General features: G+C 28.7%; 1 long non-coding RNA gene across 1 annotated transcript; it reads left to right on the top strand.

Moving 5' to 3' along the window:
- Positions 1 to 6,201: 6,201 nt before the first annotated feature.
- On the top strand, positions 6,202 to 6,997 carry LOC145006118 (uncharacterized). The gene is made up of 2 exons (XR_013662799.1): positions 6,202 to 6,693; positions 6,795 to 6,997. It is a non-coding gene; the product is annotated as an uncharacterized LOC145006118 (long non-coding RNA).
- Positions 6,998 to 8,866: the final 1,869 nt, after the last annotated feature.

Below are 8,866 nucleotides of genomic sequence, written 5' to 3' on the forward strand. Positions count from 1 at the left end.
TTTATCAAAAGACCAAAATACCCTCATTATAAGATGTTATCCACTAACATCTGTCAAAATATTAAAGGCATCCAATTTAGAAAATAATGTAGTAATTCAACATTGTAATAATTATAAAATGATAAAAAGGTAAAAAGGAGAAGGCAAAAAAAAAAAAAAGACAAACCTAAGCCTCATGATTGGTATCAAACTGAGAGGTTGTTTCTTTCATTTCATCAATCTTTGATTGATTTTTACCTTCCAAGAGACATGATATCAATACCTATTATCCACAAAACCTAGCAACCCATGAGAGAGTCTTGCTAAGTGACTTTTCCGTTTTGATAACAAACCCTTCTTTCCATTTTTCTGGGTATCGCTATTGCAAAATAAAATATTTTTTTCAAAGAATTTCAAAACGTAAAAAAACGAAACAACTAAATTAAAGAAGACAACTGGAAATATGATGTTTTAAAAAATAAATCAATGAAAGTAGAAAATACCCACCTTTATAACTAAAGAAAGAGCAAAATAGTCCAAACTTGTGTGGAAGCTACTAACAATTTAACATTTTGTGGACATTTAACATTAATAAAAAAGAAAATTAATAAAACAAACATGAATATAACATCATACATTTATAATATATTCGAAATAAGGAAGATAATATGGCAGAAAAAAATATATATTTTTGAAAGTACAATGCTAATTATTGAATACGTTAGATTCATTTTTTTTTGAAAAATATGTCGAGACTAAGGGTAAATCAGTCGCACATAGCTATATTATGCATATTTGTTAAAAATCAAAATTTTATAAACTACATTGCTATCATCTGCATATTTTTGAAAGTCACGTTGTTTAATTTCAAATATAGAAATAAGAAAGATTATATGGCAGAAATGTGAAACACACAAATTTAGAAATTTCTCATGGCAATAAAATATTTCGGTTTGAGTGTGTATGTAGTAACACACTCTTCTGTTTTTATTGTTCTTTAATATATAATAGAATTACTATATTGGTGTTTTAGTAAACGAAAAATTCTCAATTACAGTAGTACCAGATACAGAAGGATAAAACCGATCAACGATATCACATATAAAATTTGATGAAAGGTATTTAGGACACTTGGTTATAATCTAACATTTAGTTTAAGCTATCTTCCATGTCAAACCTTCTAGTTTTCATGAGATCAGATGAAATAATATATGTTATAATAACCAAAAAGAATCAATATGATAACTTTCATAACCAAGGGAACAAAAATATGTTGTTTTTGACATTTGGGCATTGAATGTGCAAGAAAACATGCTACAGACCAAGACTCTATGATGCTATTGACTTGAGGGGTAAATCTGTCAAACATAAAAAAAAACCACATCTGAAGATTTTGCTAACATTTTAGTTTATCAGGTGTAGTTTTCATCATCCTAATATCTGTTATTATATATGACAATGTCATCAGCAAGCACAATTTTAATTTACAAATAAAATTTCCATAAACCTTATCCTTTTATCTTAGCAAATCTCTACTTAAATTAAATCCTTTCAAAGCAAACATTGTATTTGTAAATGGAACTGATATTGATGATGGTGAAGTCCAAGAACATGTCAACAGCCTCACTGGTATCACACAACAAAAACAATATACAATCAATTCCTCAAAGCATAATGCTCTTTATTGCATACTTTTAAATTTGGTTTTGTTCTAATTTTTTATTTTGTTGTAAAATATGTAGAAACTAAGGGGAAAATCAGCCACACAAATATTCAGATTGCACCATGATTCTATACAAATCAAGAAGAACATTGCACATTACATCAAACACCTGGTGGGTAGACTCAAAATCAGGAAATCAGATCACATGTTGTAGTCAAACAAAAAAAACATTGATTATATACATCAAAAAGCCTGATTTACTAACTTGATATACTTGTTGTGTCCTCGATTATGATTTTTTGTAGAGAAATCGATTGCAAATTCAACGAAGGTATGTGATCTGACTGTAATTGTTGATTACAGTATACTGATTGTCATATATTGCCTTATATGATGCGATTTATTGATTATAAGGAAATGATATCAGAATAGTTATGAGATTAGGGGTGACAGAATGATAATTATATTCACATGAGTGATAACAGGAAAATCAACGATCGTTACAATATTTTCTGAATATCATTTATTACACTAGGTTAAGATGAAAGAATTAAGTGATGGATCAAACTAATAATCACATTTAGAATCAAGAAAAAATTAAACAAACAATAAAATATAAGAAGACCATATTAAAGAACTGACCTGGATAAACAACAATTTGAAGAAGAAAAGCAATATCGATATCGAGGATGACAAATTTGAGTCAGAAGAAAAAGAGAATCATCAATTTGGGGGTAAATCGTAGACGGAGGTAGAAGCATACCATGAGTAACGATAAAGGAGGCAAGAAGAGAAGGAATCAACATCTTTTAAGGTGGGGTTTGTTGCCACTGGGTGGAGGACGAAGAGGACACATCCAATTGTGGTGGAATCTAGGTTTTAGATCGAGAAAATGGAAATATAAGAAGTCAGCATATCGGATACCTATTTACGGAGTACATTGTTCATTGATTCCTGATTTTCAGGAATAAAATTGGATTTTAGGGACGAAAGAATAGGCAAATTGAATTGTGCGGATTTTGTTGAGTGGTGAGTAGAAACGACGAGATGGGCATTTTCGGGAAATCACTTCAAGATTTGAGCGGGAAAATTTGATTTGGAGGAGCTTGGAGAATGCCACGTGGCAAAAATGTACTTATTTATTAGAATAGAGATATATTCTAGTGAAACACACAAGAAATACTATAACATATTATATATATATATATATATATATATATATATATATATATATATATAGAGAGAGAGAGAGAGAGAAAGAGAAAGAGAAAGAGAAAGAGAGTCAATATCAAATAAGAAGAAAATTTTTGTTAGGAATGTAAGAAATTTTTTATATGCATATTTTCTTAGCAAAAAAATGAAATGGATCATTATATGATTCAAAAATAAGATGATTCACAAGAAAAAATTCCGAAAAAAACACATTCATAATTCATTTTTGGGTGAATCAAGAAAAAAATTTACTTTTATGACAATTTTAATGAATATCAACAAAATCATCATAAAAATGAATCATCGAAATGTTTTTTCGGAATTTTTTTTTGGTAAATCATGTTATTATTGATTTATTTGGTGATTCATTTGTTTTGTTCATCAAAAAAATAAGTCGAAAAAAAAATTCTTACCTTCCTACCAAAAAAAATTTCTTACCGGATATATATATATATATATATATATATATATATATATATATATATATATATATATATATATATATATATATATATATATATATATATATATATATATATATATATATATATATATATAATGTGAAACACACAAGAAACATATGTATGCATATAACTAGAATGTGTGTGCATGAGACGAAGGCTATATCCCCATATCGCCCAATTTAGGGTGCCTTCCCCAAACGACGTTGTATCAGTTCAAAAATTGATTTAAAAAATAAATTATTTTTAATTTTTTTTTGTTGGAAAGAGAAGTTGTCCCTATACATTTTCGCATACGCACCTAATCCTCTTTCTTTCCTGTCTAAAGTGTTGAGACGACAAGTTGTCACCGTTTCTTAAGAAGTCAAAATTGTTTCAAAGAAGAAATTTCGTTGCTATATAGGTTCATCTATACTGAACACATATGTCATTCCTATAGGCCTCGTAGCTATACTTATTCAATTCGTTCGAAGTTTGAACTCCCACAACTATTGTAGTTTTTTAAAAAGATGATTAAACTCTAAAATTTTCATTTCTATGAAATATCCAATATTTCATGGTTGATGAACATCTTTTTTTTCGTTTCTTTATGCTCTATAATTGATTTATATTTTGAAGTAAGGATCGATGATTCAACGTACTCTCAATTAGTAGCTTTTACCTAACAACAAAGTGAAGTTTGTTATTCTTGAATGCGAGTCTTTGGTTAGAGTCACATACACACACTAATTAAACAATTAGTTGTCCACATTGCACATCATGTGTGCCAATTCTTGACTACAAAAACATTGTGTCTTAGACGTTTGTTTACCCGATTTGAGGTGTACACGTGGAATAATATAATGATCTATGTGTTCTGCTGGTCTTCGGATGTGCTTGCTTTCTTTTTGGCAGCTAATATTGTGACATGCAAACTTTCAATTGATCATTGGTATGTAGATGTGTGCTCGATTTCCATGTTAGAGTCTTTAATCACTATAAACATGTACATGCATAAAGAAGTTATATTTTTCAAATATATTGCTTTGAAGGAGAGGCTCATCATTTCTATCCTTCTCTATCGTTTTTTTTTTCAAAAGAAAACATATATTTTCATCTTTAAAGGTTACATGTTATGAATTTAAGCCTTCACTTTTTATCTTATTTTATTTATATCTTTTACAATTGAACAATTTACTTCTATCCTTATTTAATATATTAATTTATTTCATAATATATGATTATATCTTATGTATTATTTTTTACAAATTATACCCTTAAATATATTTTACAAACACCTTTAATTAGATACAAATATTGAATATATTACAAAAATATAAAATTACAAGAACAATTGAAAAAATATATTACAAGACGAATGAAGCATATATTTACAATACAAGTTAGACACTAACTTACATCATTAATTAAAAAACTTTATACCGCATTGAATTTTATATGAGAATTTGGACAATTTCTTCTATTATGATCAGATATTATACATAGTCTACATTTGTGAGGTTCGTCATGATGGCGAATGTTCATCTCGTTATGAAATCAATTTGCATGCCTCCGACCTTGATGCATATAAAGTTTTAAGTTATTTAAACCAATAATCATTATAAGAAAGTGGGAAAATGATGACATATATTGTTGTTTATATGACATAATAGTATGCACAATATTTACAATAGAAAGAGAGTTATCCCATGTATAAGTACAAACTTCAATAACATGCGAACATGGAAATCTTTTCATTTGCCACTTACCACACGTGTATGTTTGTTGAAAGTAATGGACAATGTACGGATTTCCACCTTTTCCATTTATTTGTAACTTTGTGACAATTTTGTAGAGACCTTCATTGTAGTCAAACTCAGCTAATTTATGTCTTTGTGCATGAGTTTCTCGATTTCGAAAGAGATGTCACATACATGATGGTAGATATGTATTGCAATTCAATGGAGCATCTCTGTACTTTATAAAATGTTGCAGCATCACTAACTTTCACAAATAGTGACAATTCATACTAAACATTTTAGGCATTTTGGACTAAAGATTTCTCATATTTACAAATGAAAGATAATAAAAATATCATTACAATTAATATGATTTAGTGTTTAAATTATACTGTTGTTTATTGTATAATGTGTACTGTAATATCGTTTTTAATTGATTTTTTTTTTAATTTTCTAACGTATTATATTCAATATTGGTATTTATTTGAAGGTATTTGTATCATCTATTCAATGGTATAACTATTTAAGAATAATACATGAATTATAATCATATATTTTGTAATAAATTATCTATGTATAATATAAATGTAAAGAATTGAATTAATCAATAATGAAAGATATAAGAAAAAAAGAGATGAAAGTAGAAGGGTGATATTTGTAACATGTAGGGATTTAAATGAAAATAACGGGCCATGCTCAAACAAGTCTATTTCTACAACATTTTTTTTAAAAGTAAGCCTATTTCTACCAACCTTTTTGAAACAAACCTAATTTTACAAAAATATAACAGACATATTGGGGATCCATGAAGAATATACAAATTAATTATGAACGTCTAGCAGTGCACGTAATCTTGGGATCAATATTTTATGGACACACTTCTCTGATTCTTACCGATCATTATTCCACACGCCACAAGTATTTCAATTCATGAAATTTTAAATAATCGCACGATCGAATCATACATGCATGCAACCTTAAGTTTGGATTTCGTCATGAAACTAATAACCGATAAAGGTTTAGTTACTTGTACTATTCCGTCAGTCTGTGAAAATGCTAAACTACCCTTGGACAAATGCATGCAAGACCCCCCTAACCAAGAAAAATATTTAGTTACTTGTACTAATTAACACATATGTTTCTAGATGAAAATGACGATACTATCCTTGGCTTGAAAAAACACAAGTCATTCATAGGATACCTCTATATATAGTTTTGAAACTCGTACGTTTATATATGACCGAGGAACAAAAAACATGAAAGAGGCAAAAATCAGAATTGCATGGGCTTTGGTGATCCTATTGGTGCTTGGGCGGCCGAATACACAGGTTGAAGGACAGCTTAGTCTTCCGTGCATGAGGATTAATCTTCGCATGATAACTTGTTATCTACACGTTATAACTTGTCACCCTAATTGTAGAAAAGCTCCATGTAACGATCAATGCACACCTCCCCCAATGTCGTGTTGTGTACAACTTGCGAGGATAGGAAAAGGTATAAACACTAATGCTGATGCAAAAAATCTATGTGACTGCATACAAGAAACCGTGATCGACAGACAAGGCACACCGTTTACTGGTGTCGGCCTCTCAGTTCTTCCCAATGAATGCATGCTTGCAATGAAACTTCCTCCGGTCAAAGCTGATACCAACTGTAAAAAGTATGTTAAACATACCTAATTCATCTTTTTTCTCATAACTTATTGTTGTTTAACTGTATATTAGTCTGTGTATTGACCGTGATCTTGGTTTTCTTATGTAGGTGGAAGAAAAAGATGATAGTACGTGTCTAGCTTTCCATATATAAATATATAATGAGAATTGAAGCTAGCAATGAAATCGCTATATATGCTTTTATGTATAATCTGAAACTTTGTCCATTTATACTAAAGGTTCAAACTTGCTACCTAGAATGCATCTTTAGCAAGTTTTAATAATAAGAATAACAAATTACCATGCGATTGAGTATTATTAACATATATTTAGGTAAACAACATTTTTAAAAAAAAAAAAAAAAAAAAAAAAAAAAAAAAAAAAACTAGATGAGACTAGAGGTTTTCGCGGTGCAGTACAATTTTGCACGTGCGGTTTCTTGTAGTTTGCTAAACATTCATAATTTTATAAAGAAAAACACGTATCAAATAACTCTACCGTTAACGTAGCAATAATCACCAACACCGACCAAGCTCATATAAGGAAGGTGCATACATCGAAATAAAATTAAAATGAATGCATCGCACATGCATTTTAAAATATGGTCTCCTTAGAATTAAATTAATAAAATATATTTTGTATGAGACCATATAATTTTGTGTAAGTCAGATCCCTCTCATAAATAATAGGAACAATGCAATTCAAAAACGATTTTATTATAACTTAATCAAAACACATTGCTACTAATGAAAATGTGACTTGTGAGGATCATATCTATCTGTGGTGTGAAGAAATGAGAAAAACTCAGTGACTTTAGACTTGAAGTGTTAAGGTGCTGTTAGTTTTTTTTCTGAGGTAAAATATCTGCAGTCTGCGGATCATTTCTATATATTTCTGCAGCAGAAGAGATAAATCAAATGTCTGCAGTCTGAAAAAAGAAGATTGTTTGATTTTTTAACATTTGCAGGCTATTAAAATAAATTAAAATCTAAATAAACTGATTTATTTAAACTAGAAAGTGATTTTTTCATATTTTTATGACTTTATTATAAATAATTAACAAATCTACATCAACATTTTTATGTATTATTGTATAAAAAGTAAAAGTAAAAATGATACAAATTAACGTATATATTTGATAAAAACCAACAATTTTGATCGCAATGTTATACATAAACATTGTAATTAATAATCAAAGAATTATTACATAAATGGATGAAAATAAACTTCGATTTTTCAATTAAATCAATTAAAAACGTATCATAAATATATTTCCAAAAATTGACGATACTGTATTAAATAATGTTTTATAAAATTTGGCACGAATAATATAAGAATATATTATGATTATTTTTTTCATATTTATATAAACAAGATCAACAACAATTATTATAAAAAAAATATTTATAAATTAGTCAAAAATATCATGCTTGTGTAGTCAAACATTTTTTAAGTATTGTAACATTTTTTTTCTTCAAATTGTTTATCACTAATAAAATTGGAATAAATATAAATTATAAAAACTAAAAAAAATAAAGATATATGAGTTTTTTTAGGCTAAAAGATATCTGAAGATGTTTGAATACTCCGATCCACATTTGCACCAAGAAGAGGGCGCGCAAATTTTTTTAGGTTTGTAGTCTTCAAAAAAAAAACATACAGTCTGCGTAGGCTAATCTTTGCGCATGATCTACGCGGTGCAGACAGAAGAGGCCAAGAAGATCTGCGGACAAAAAACTAACACCACCTAAGTGTTGAAGAACTTAAATAGAATTTCAAAATCATCAAATGGCAAGTAATGCGGAAAATAAATAGTTGGGAATCAACCAAATTTATGATAAAACATTTTCGTATGTTCAAAGTCGATGATTCAAAAGTGTCATATATTCATATTCATAAAGATTTGATTACAAGTATTTGAAGTAATGAAGACACAAAGTAAGAAACACTCAAAAAGCTTTCTATAAATTATATAGTCTAAGGAGTAATTGAGCAGAAAGAAGCAAGAATTGAAATTTTTTATAATGGAGCCTAAGGGACCTATTTATAGGCTTTAGAAAATCCCATGACATGGCTTGACCAATAAGGTGTTTGACACATCATCATAACTGAGTCATCAGTTGACACCTTGGCCTACTTGATAGAGAATGGATGGAATATTCCAAATTTGTTAGTATTCCG

Source organism: Lactuca saligna, chromosome 7, assembly GCF_052625555.1.
Source record: "Lactuca saligna cultivar CGN05327 chromosome 7, ASM5262555v1, whole genome shotgun sequence".
In the NCBI taxonomy this organism is placed as follows: Eukaryota; Viridiplantae; Streptophyta; class Magnoliopsida; order Asterales; family Asteraceae; genus Lactuca; species Lactuca saligna.